This window comes from Chinchilla lanigera, unplaced genomic scaffold, assembly GCF_000276665.1.
Source record: "Chinchilla lanigera isolate Chin_1 unplaced genomic scaffold, ChiLan1.0 scaffold00011, whole genome shotgun sequence".
Classification (NCBI taxonomy): Eukaryota; Metazoa; Chordata; class Mammalia; order Rodentia; family Chinchillidae; genus Chinchilla; species Chinchilla lanigera.
Window position 1 is genome coordinate 27,558,402 of NW_004955412.1, and position 11,564 is coordinate 27,569,965.

The window sequence follows — 11,564 nt, forward strand, 5'->3', positions numbered from 1 at the left end:
CAAGGACTCACTGACAGTTTCTTTCAGCAAAGAAATAGAAGACAGTAGAACAACTATGTTAACTATCCTGTATATACATACATACAAAATTTCTCCTTCTTTGCCTTCTCTTTAAATGCTCTAAAACTTTCTGAATGTGAAATTTCAGATTTCTGAACACTCTGAATTTGGGGATTATGAATGCTCAATCTATACTTGTGAGAAGACTGTGAAAGTCCAAGACAAGTGACAGTTTAGTAAAGAAGGTGTCATGAGGCAGCATGTAAGTTACTGGCACATGAGTGGTGGTCCTCGCTGCTGGGGTCCAAAAGAAGGAGGCTGGAGCTGCAGGCCATGGGATGGTGAGGGACCCCAAAGGCAGGAGACATATCTGGAATCTTGTTTCTGCTGGGTGTCCAGTCCAATGGTTGGGTCATAGGAGATTGTCTATCACTAGTCTTTCTGCTAGCTAGAGTCTTGTGCTTGGAAGATTTTCACCTTGATTCTGCTAAACCCTTGCATTCTGCCTTGGTTCTACCTAGTTCTATTTTCAGTGTAATTACTCACATCCCAGCAATAATGATGCCCATAAATCATCATTTTTCCAATCACCATTTTCTGATCAACTTCTATAGTAAAGGGACCTGATGTGAGGATTAAGAAAGGTTTATTAATCTTGAGTAGCACCTGGCTCTGGCCCTCTAGGACAAGTAATAAATGTTTAATAGCCCAATAATACCTGTTTCATAATTTTTGAGTCTCATTGCTTGCTAGTCTAAGTTCATTAAAGAACTATAAACTTTACATTGTTGTAAAGACATAATTGCTATTTCATAGTTTATTTAATGTGAGTTAATTATATTAGAACTGTTTCCCCCATTCATATTAAGTATCAATTAGTTGTTTTAAACTATTGATTTGTATTTAATTAACTATGCTATTACATACCAATTAAATTCTTATAAAAGAAACTTGAAACAGCTGTGGTCTTAAATTAAGTTTTTAAAATAATGAATTACATTAAAAGCTCATGTTGCATTATTGTCTTTTAGGAAGAATTGACAGTCATTTGTGACCATTCCAAAAAGGTTCTGTGACAACCAGCCCATCCTCCCTCACTCCTGCAATGAGATAGGTGTCCCTCAGACACCTGCTAATCAATGCCTTGTGGCTTCATACAGCAATTGCAATGACTGACTGACCCCTGCGTAGCCATTTACCAGCCCTGCCCTCCTCAGCTTGCCTCCACTGTGACATTTTCTGGCTGGCAGAGCCCTATCCACTGCACAATCAGGCAGAAAGCATCAACAACAGCTCCTCACCACCAGCTGTGGAGTCTAGAATTGCTTGTGTTGCTATTAGTCCCAGGTCCCGTGTGCCTGCAGGAAATCTGGATGCAGTGTGGTCATCAATCCTTTTGTTTCTCCACTTTCTCCGCTCTGCTGGCCTAAGTCTGTATGTCTTGGGGAGCAAACAAAGCTGACAATGACTGAGAAGTAATGGGCATGTAAGTTCTCTCACCTTGTTGCACGCTCATGAAAAACTTATGAAAAGTAGGTATTGTCATCTTGGTTGTTATTATAAGGAAACTGCATTATTATTGTTGCTATTATTATTAATGCTGGAGCTGGAATTCAGGTTCTTCCATGTACTAGGCAAATGTTCTCCCACTGAGTCACATGCCCAGCCCAGAAACTGACATTTTAGTTTGCCCAGAGCCCCACAGCTGGTGAGCAGTGGAGTCGGAATAGCTCTATCTGCCTGCCTCCCTGCGTGGTGCCTTGGGCTGCACTTGGCTCCACTCTCTGCCTAATACATTTCCTCATCAGCTCTGAGTCTCAGCCCCTCAGGCCAGCTCTCTGAGACCTTGCCTGGCTTTTGTCATTCTCCTTTCCTGGGATGACTGGACAGTACCCTTAGACACTACCTGGGTCTTTCAACAAATGAACAGCCTGGATATGGGTGTCCAGGATACCCTTCCCCTAGGATATTTGGCCATCAATGAGGACCCCAAGGTTGGCAGTGTCTACTGCACCCCAGCACACTGAAATTGGGACACTGGTGCTTCCCTTTGAGGGCTGGATAGATACAGCCATGCCTTGTCTTTCTCTCTGGTTAGCAATTACTTGGGGCCAAGCTCACTTCATTCACCATTTCAATTAAAGTTGCCAGGTACTAATTGCTTGTGCTTCATTAGTCTCTGGGCTAAGCATTTTGTATGCATTAGTATTGTTAATCCTTGTAAAAATTCCACAAGGTATTCTCTCTTTGCGAGAAGAGGAAACTGAGGACCCAAAAGGTTAAATAATGTTCTTGGGGCCATACAGCTCGTGAGTGTTAAGACCAGAAAACTAGTCATAAAAGACGTTCTTTGCATTATCAGTGTAATCTCTTTGTGAAGAGGGTGGGTGGTTTTAATAATGTTGGCTGAAGAATTTTATGGGAAACAATTCTATCACATGTGCAGAAATGCCTCAGCCCACCTCTGAATTAAAATATCTAATCTCAATAGGACAGTTGCTCTATGGAGGAGCATACCGGAAATAGGATCATGAAGGCCCCTTCAGAGCCCCTGCCCCATGGGTAAGTGTACTTACCCTGTGATGAACTACGGCTGCTGAGGGCTGTATGCCTGGAAGGCTCTTAGACTTTTCCTAAGAGAAAGCTGAAAGTTGGTGACTAATGTTTGAATGGGGCCAGATGCACCACAGGGAGTACCCTGCCCTGGGGATGCTCAGCCTGGTACATTCAATCAATCACGGATAGGGGTCTAGGCAGAAAGAGGGCATTTCTTTTCTTTTTTTGTTCTAACAGGACCAACAAAGTCCCCTGAAGACTAACAATGTGGACAGTAAGGGAGTCTGTAAAGTCCTACCCTGCCACCACATACCTCCTCCTACTCCCCGTAGTTCTCTTGAGGTCCAGAGTCAGAGGCCAAAGCAGGAGGCTGTACGTATAAGCCTGACTTTGGCTTTAGTCTTCATACAGATCAGTGAGAATATGGACTATTTGCCCCACTGTCCAGGTGAGGCTCAGGGAAGTTGAACATTGTTTCTGAATTTGCTCCACTGGAAGTGGAGGGGCCAGGATTAACGCCCAGGCCAGCTTAGTTCCAGAGCCCAGGCCCAGTCCTCTGTCCCCAGGATGCAGTCTGGGTGTGCACGCTGCCCAGGGACCGGCAGAGTCAGGGTGGATGGGACTGTCCCTCAGAGCGTGCAGGCTGATGGTCATGGGCATCGCTGCCTGGAGGTCCAGAGCACCGAGAAGCCCTCACAGGAGCCCGGCTGAGGGAGAGGCAGGGAAGCGGGCAGGGAGGGCAGTGAGGGAGAGAAGTGTGGGCAGTGCTTGCATGTTCTGGGTGGGTTGGCAGCGAGCGTGTGGCTGTGTTTAAGGTTGTGCTTATATATAAACACCTTGTCACCCATTTATGGCCCAAATAAAATCGTGAATACAGGTGATGAACTGAGGAGGTCCTATAAGAATTTCTCACTGTAGGAGGGTAGGAATGTTTAGCCTTTACCCTTGAGCCCCCTGTGTGCCACTGGACAAGGTGGGGTGGAGGGAAATGTCTGCTGTCCCCGGGTACAGGGAGGAGGGCAGAGAGAAGGAAAGAGGCCTTGAGAAGGCGGGGGTGTGCAGTTTCTAGGGGGTTGGTGCAGATGGGGGCAGGCCAGGTTCCCGTTAGCTGGGTAGAAAACCACAACCTGAAGGAGGTCGAGATGATGGCACAATCCCAGCCCAGCCAAGACACGTCACAGCTGTCTCATCTGCAGCCCAGTGGCCCTGACTGGCCTTGCTTGGCCGCACATACACCTTACTGGGTGGGAGGAGGATGGGCTAAGCAGAGCACTGCTGCTCTACCTCTCCTAGCTGGTAACTTTCCCCTGCTGGGACTGTCCTCCAGGGCATCCCCACCTTGGGGGCCAAGGCTGGCAAGGAGCAAAGGGCTTGGTGAGACCCTCGACCTCCAGGAAAGCTCAAAAGCCAGGCAGTTGCTGGCTGCACTCACCCATCCCAGCCCACCTGTGAGGCAGAGAAGCAAGCGAGCGGCAGGGTGAGGAGAAGGCCCGGCAGAACAGGCAGGGAACCCTGCTGTCCCCCATTACAGAAATCCTCCCTGAGCCTTCCATACTCCATTACAACTCTGTATCTTATAATTAAATTGAATCTGCCAGTTACCTCTCAGCATGGCAGCAATTCAAGCTCATTGGTGGCTTTCTTTGTTTATTTTCACTTATTTATTTATTTAGTAATTATTTATCTAGCTATCCATATAGCTAGACAGAGGCCCTAGCCCAGTGTTTCTTTTGCTTCTGTAACATAAGAAAGCTTAAATGCACTCTTCTACTTTGTGTCCAGGGACCTGAGGGACCAAGAAGGGACAGAGGCGCTGAGCAGGTCCGCACAGAAGTCGATCTCTGGGACAGGGTCAAAGGGACCCTTTAGTGCAAGGAATGGTTTGGATCCTGCCCTTGATTCTATCAATCCTGTCCTTGCCACAGATACCTATGGAAGAGCCACTAAAGCTCCTGGAAGGTCTTTGGAGGCCCTGTCAGGGACTAGAACACAGGTCAGAGAATGTGGAAACTGGGCTTTGGGCTTGGGAATTATTAGCAACCGATACAGCTGCAGGGCTTAGCTATCCAAGAAGCATTCATCAAATACATATTCCACAACACCCAGAAACATTCACTGAGGGTTTGAGAGGCTCTATAACTTGCTCCAAGTCATTCAGGTGCCAATAGCAGGGCTGGGATTTGAACACAAGGTTATGGGGGCGGGGAGGTAAACTCAAGCCATGATACTTCCTCGGAACCCCAGATCCAAACTGACAGCCACAAAACCCAAAGCCCCTTTCTTCTCTTTAATGATAACCTTTTGGCAGTGAGGGGGTGAAGGAGAGCCTGATAGCTTTGATTAGTGAATCAGCTTCAAACAGATCCAGGGGAGTGATTTGGAACAAGCAGCCATCACTTAATAGGAACATGAAAGTTTACTTACCACGAGCCTGGCCCGGTGGGAGGCTGATTGCTAAAAGGCGTGCTGGGGACTGCTCAAATCTGGCACATCCATAGCTGGGCCCCAGAGAGGTGACCCCATTTGGGGATATCTCCCTAGTAGCCCCACCACCATAAGGTAGCTGAGTGTGTGTGTGTGTGTGTGTGTGTGTGTGTGTGTGTGTGTGTGTGTGTGTGCATGCTCAGGATTACAGTGGGAGAACGAGAAGAATCCAGACTCGAGCTGACATTCACCAGATCTATCTTTTCCTACCTATCCCAGCAGCTGGTCAATGAGTCATTCATAAGCTGTTTTCTATTTCTTGGGATAGGAATGGGTGGTACTAGAAAAGACCTGGGTCAATCTTGGCCATTCCTGAGCCTATTTAAGAGCAATGAAGAGTACAAGATTTTCAGTGCAGGTTGGAGGCAAGGATTGGAGTGCTTCTGCAACCTGTGCAGTCCACAAAAGGTGGTCATAGCAATGTGAAGGATGCTGGTGGTTCAGGGTATGAACTGTAGGAGGATTCATACTTCTTGTCCATTTGGAGAAAGCTCTTTGTCTGCTCACCTCTATGCTTCAGCTTTAGATTTTGGAATTGGAGCAGCTGAGATCCAGCCAGAGGAACCTGCTGGTAGATGGCCATGGTAGCTCCTGTGGCTTACTCCCTGCCTTCTGGGGGGACTGCCACTCAGCCATTCCAGAAGGGTGACCCCTTGTCTTAAAAGCCTCCAAAGGGGGCAAACTCACTCACAACTTGTGATGGGCAGCAGCTGCTAATGGCAGCAAATTCTTTGGAGTGCATCTCTGGAGCCTCTTATACTCTGCAAATCCTACAAGTACAGAAATATGTTCCTTTTTATCCATTGTTCAAGGTTCCAATGAGTAGCTGGATTTGGGATCCTAAAGAGGATCTACTATCCTGGAACCCCCTGGGCAATGTGAGACAACAGCTAAAATGCATTACCAAGTATGCTGTCAAGCATTTTATATAAATTATTTCATTTAATTCTGAGGCCAACTCCATGAAGTAGGGTGATTCCAATTGTACAGATGAGGAATCCAAAGCTTGGAAAGATTAAATGTCAGTTCATCTATAAGGTGCCCTAGCTGAAACTTGAATCTGGGCCTGAGTTCTGTGAAGTCCAGCTCCTTCTCTCAGGTGTAGATTTCTGCCATTCGCAGGTCCACGTCCTGCTCACACTTGTGGGTGATACAGTAGGCAGCTCTTGGAACTGCAGTGAGGGGACCCTTTCTCAGTTTTCCTTAGAAGTGTCCTAGGTGTAAGTAGAGTGGGGGCTACTGGCTGCTCGAGGGTGGTGAGCCAGGGAGCGCAGGTCCTTTCTGGCTGGGGCTACAGGGATCAGAGAAAAGAGGCAGCAGAGAGAAGCTCTCAGATGGTTGCTTCTTAGAGACAAAGGACTGGGCAGCCAGGTCCATTCAGGGCACTTGCAGGCCCTGATGCTAGTGAACTGGCTCTACTCTAATTAGCTGTGTGATGTTGGGGGAGCACCACCTTAGTATTTTGAACCTCCATTTACCCATTTTCAAAATAGAGATTGAACCAGGGCAAGGGACTTAAACCTGTCTGAAGAACTCTAGGGACTACAATAGGGGGTTCAAATACTTCTGAATTTGCATCCAAACTGAACATGTGTGTATGTGTCTTTCTTTGGAGAGTACTATGGTCTTCATTCTTGAAGGGGGTGATGCCCCTTGCTAGTAAGTCTTAGTCACCAGGCTGCGAGAGCAGAACACCACAGACTGAGTTTCCTACAAACAACATAACTGTACTCTTCACAATTCTGAAGGGAGTCTAGCCCAGGGCAGATATGATATCTAGGGAAGGTGTCATAGGGAAGGTGACTCTGATTCATAGACTGGACCTTTCCACTGTGTCCTCACATGGTGGAGAGGACAAACTCCCTCAGCTCTTCTTTATATAACACTAATCCCATGCCTGAGGGCTCCACTCTTATGAGCAATCTTCTGAAGGTCCCCTCCTCCTAATATTATTGTGGGGGAGAGGATTTCAATGCATGAATTTGGGAGGGACACAAATGTTCAGCCCACATTAGCCCTCCAAATAAGAACACCACCAAACTGATTTCTAAAATCCCACTAGCTTTAGAGTTTGTTGGGTCCTAAGACCGCCCCTTCTTTGATGGCTGTGACTCAGTGACAAAGCTGACCAAGGAACCGAAGGCCATGGGGAGAATGTCAAGAACTTTCTAACAAGTAATACTTTCCTGGGTGTTTGGTGCTCCCTGGCCCAGAAGCCCTCCTAGAGAGACATTTCCCAGGGGATCCTGGGATTTCTTCAGTGAGGCCTGGGGCAGGAACGATGAGGGCTGGAAGGCAGGGGATGATTCTGGGTGTTTCTGAGACATAGCCACCCCATTCTGATTTTATGATATTTGCACTAGATTAACCCACATTTCTGTGTGTTTTCTTATGCTTCTGGTCCTGTGTACATATTTGATCTTGGGCATTAGTTCGAAATGTCCTAGAATGTTAGAAATGGGAAAGAACCTCAGAAGTCATCCCATCCCACTTTGTGCAGAGGAGAAAACAAGGCTCAGAGAAGAGAAAGGATCTTCCCAGAGTCACCCGGGGCAAAGGGACCTTGTTCGTGGCCTGTGAGTGCCCTGAACGGTAGAGATGGCCACCCAACCTACTTCCCTAGTCTGTTTCTTGAACTCAGTAGGGCTAGTCCTGCACATTGCTCTGAGAATGTGTCCTATTAATTCCAGCTCTATACCCCTATCCTTACTCTTCCTTCTATCAGGGATGCTTGTGACATCTCTTCTCTCCCATTACACTCAGACTTCGAGACACTCACCTAAAACTCCCTCTGCATATAGCTTCCTTACCCATCCATGCAGATGGGTGGGCACCCCCTCCTCTGGCAACATCTGCCCCCATTGCCTCATCAGGTCATCCCTTGGTGTCACTGGGGACAGGTTCCAGGACTCCCCATCCAACAGACACCAAAATCCTCAGATGCCCCAAGTCCCTTATATAAAATGCTGCAGTATTTGCATAGAACCTGTGCAATCCTCCCATGTACTTTAAATCATCTGTAGATTACTTATAATGCCTAACACAATGTAAATAGTCACTATGCTGCATTATTTATGGAAGGACAAGAAAGAAATGTCTGAATGTGTTCAGTTCTGATGCCATTTTCCTCTCAAATTTTCAATCTGCAGTTGGTTGTGAATGAGGAACCCACGGATACAGAAGCTGACTGCGCAAACCTTTGGTACGAGACTTCTGCCAGATGTGGCCTTGCTTTCTTGTTTTTTGCTTCACCCCTGTGAACTGAGAGGTACAGAATGTCTTGATTGATTTTCTGACTCTAATACCTAGCACAGGGCCTGGCATGTAGTAGTTGCACAGTAAGTACTCATGTGTGATGGATGACAGACTGCCATTTGATTCCCCACTTTATGTCCCTTTGGAACCCTGGGGGTCAAGGTAAGGGCTCATGTCTGAGAGCCTTTCTGGTGGCTTGAGAATAGGACTCTGCAGGGCTCTAACCTTCCACCTTCTCTACTGTTATTGTCCTTTCACAAAAATACGCCAAAAATCAGTCTCAGGTACAGGTTGGCTTTATGTGTTAACCTTCCAGACATTCAGGTTTTCCTCATTGAGTTATTGATTGATTGATTCATTCATTCATTCATTCACCGTTTGTTGAGAGCTCACTATCAGTTCTGGTTGTCACACATATTGTGGAGCCAGCCAGACAGTGCTTCTTGCCTTCCTGAGCTTCTCTTTTAGACAATATCTATTTAGCTTTTGTTTTGTGCATAGTGATGGGAAATTTCACATGGGCTTGGACAAATTTTTGACATCCCTGGACCTTGGCATCTCCATGTGCAAAATGCTCTCACTGAAGCCCAGGTCTAGTGGGTAGTGTGCCACTCAGCGTGCCACAGCCTGCATATGGCTTGGTACCGCCACTGGTCTGAATGCAGTGCACACACAAGTATAAGCTTATTCATATATCCCCTGACTTCCCTGGTGCTTTGTTCTGGGGCACACTGAGAGGGCCTTTTTAATCTACTGGGGAACAAAAGATTCCTCAGTCCCAGGAAGGTCCTCTGTGTTGGAATGTAAAAGAAAGGACAAGTGACCAATACTTCCTGAGCAGTCACCCTGTGCTTGGCACCTCTACACACATAGTGATGACTTTACTCCACACCAACTGGCAAGGGAAGTATCACTTCCCTTCTTCTCAGACAGAAGGCTAAGGATCAGAGAAGCTAACGGGCTGGCTCACTGAGAGTCCTGTGCAAGCGAGCCAAGGAGCGGCTGAGGGCTTGTGCCCTTCTTGCTGATGGCCATCCAACCTCTGAGGAAGACAGAGATGAATGCCACATCCCTCTTTCAATAAAGGTTTCAGCTACATGTTTGTCTTGGCAGTGTTTCATATTGACCCAGTGTGTGGCACATGGAATTAAGTATGCAGTTGGGTAGTCTTTAAAGGATGAACTTTTTCTCAAGGATCAATAAGCCAAGTGAGTTTGGATCTAAATTCATCAAAATGTCACCTGAAACAAATTTAGTCTCTGGGCTTCTGCACTGAGGTCAGGTTGATGGCAGGAGATGCTAGCAGGACCCAAGGAATGCCACATATCTTGGGAAGGTCTGGGACACTAGCTGAACCAGTGTGGGTCCATCATCCTGGGTAAATGAGGGTCCTAGCTGGCAACCACTATCCTAGAAGCTCTTTTAAACATTATCCTCATCAGGGGGCATTCAGGGAATGTAGCTAAGTAGTGACTGTCCAGTTCTAGATTCTTCACACAGAAGGGGACTTTGAGTTCGCTCAGTCCCAACCCACAACCAGGGCAAGATCCCCTCTGTGGCAGCTCTGAGAAATAGTTACATGATTTCTCCTTGCATCCTTCTAAAGACAGGAAGCTCATTATTTTCTCACCTGTGCTGTTTATATGCTTTTGTTTGTTTGTTTTGTGCATTAGTCCGAAATGTCCTAGAATGTTAGAAATGGGAAGGAAATGAACTCAGGACCTTGTGATTGCCAGGCAGGTGCTGTGCCACTGAGCTATCTCTCCAGTGCTGTTTATATTTTTGAGAGCTAAAATAATTTTAAAGTTCTTCTATATTGAACTTACATAACCTTTACTGCCCTGAAACTCTGACCCATTGGTCCTAAACTTGCATAATGGTGCTGTACAGAATTAGATCAGTCCTTCTTCATCCAGCTACTCAGTTTAGCACACACTGTCTTTTTTCTATGACAAATGTCTTTTGGGACATTTGGAGCATGGGTGCTTGTAGCCAAAGAAATGATGCTGGCTCTCCTCTGTTCATTTTAGGCTGTATCTCTTTTCATTTGTCCTTCATCAGCATCTCATGAAGAAAGAGGAGGGAAAAATGGGAATTCGCTGGTGAAGGTGTTTCACTCATGGGCCAAAAATGGAAGGGAAGTGACCTTGGGTCTTGATGTAGTTTTCCACATGAGTGTTGTGTCTACATGCTAGTACAAGTGGCAAGTGTGTATGTTCACATGTGAGGACAGAGTGACAATGCAGGGTGTGGTATGTCCCTGGGCATGGCCAGGCAGTAAGCAGTGAGTGCTACAGATTTGTAAGCCCATGTGGGTACATGGGCAGTTGCATATACGTGTGTACGTGCTTCTCTGTGATCTTGGGAGAGACAGTTCTTGGGATGTATGTGACGTGCTGGGACTGACTGGTAAGATTCTGCACCTCTGACAGATACAGGTTCTGCTTCTTCCATCGGGAGGACCAGCTAGGTCCTCAGAGATGTTAAATGCCAGCCTGTCATATAACACCACTCTGGGTTGCTGACTCCAAGTTGGGAAGGGATCATCACACATCCAGGATGTCTGTGAGCAAGTGTCTTCAGACACTTTCCATAGATCCTTTCATTTTACCCTCAGCACACCTACAGACACGAATTTATCTCCTGCTGAACTTACAAAGACACTGAGGACCAGCAAGGTACCACAGCTGTCTGAGGCCACATGGCTAGAGAGCAGCAAGACTTGATCTAGACGAAACCCAAAGCCCAGGCTTTGTCCACCAATGCATGCTGCTCTATGGAGGTCTCTCTGTGCTCAAGCTTGCTGATGTCTCTGTAACTCCCTCTTCCTACCAGCCTTGGATGGCCCTGGAAGGAGAGTGTGCAGTCCAAACATCAGGTAGGAGGAAATTAAGGCTACAGGGGCCTCCTCCAAGAACCCTTGGGGCCCACCACTTGTGTGTGGCGGGGTAGTGTGTTCGAGACATGAGTGACTGTAATGTTCAATTTCTTAAACACTGAGGTTCAGAAGTTTACACCACTCTGCCAGTTATGACTTGCTCATGTAGCTGGGACTGCAGCTCCTCATTTTCCTAAATCTTCCTGCTTGTTGTCTGAGCTTTTATCATTTCCTCAGCTGAGAATTCAGTGTCTCCAGAAACCATTGTCTAGTTCAACTAATAACTTCTCTCATGAGCAAGGGGAAGCACAAGATCAAGCAGGAAGCCAGTGGAAGAGGAGAACTGAGGAGAGGAGAGTGAGAGCTGGAAAGAGAGAGAGAGAGAGAGAGA

General features: G+C 46.8%; 1 protein-coding gene and 1 long non-coding RNA gene across 5 annotated transcripts in view; one reads left to right on the top strand and one right to left on the bottom strand.

Annotated features, from left to right (window-relative positions):
* Kirrel3 (kin of IRRE like 3 (Drosophila)) overlaps positions 1-11,564 on the bottom strand; it is a 566,099-nt gene that overhangs the window by 130,042 nt on the left and 424,493 nt on the right. The gene's annotated exons all lie outside the window — the stretch shown is intronic.
* Positions 2,190-11,564, top strand: part of LOC102009483 — a 17,638-nt gene continuing 8,263 nt past the window's right edge. Inside the window, exons 1-2 of the long non-coding RNA XR_260029.2 lie at positions 2,190-2,562; positions 8,190-8,242. This is a non-coding gene — a long non-coding RNA (uncharacterized LOC102009483). The remainder of the gene's footprint in view (positions 2,563-8,189; positions 8,243-11,564) is intronic.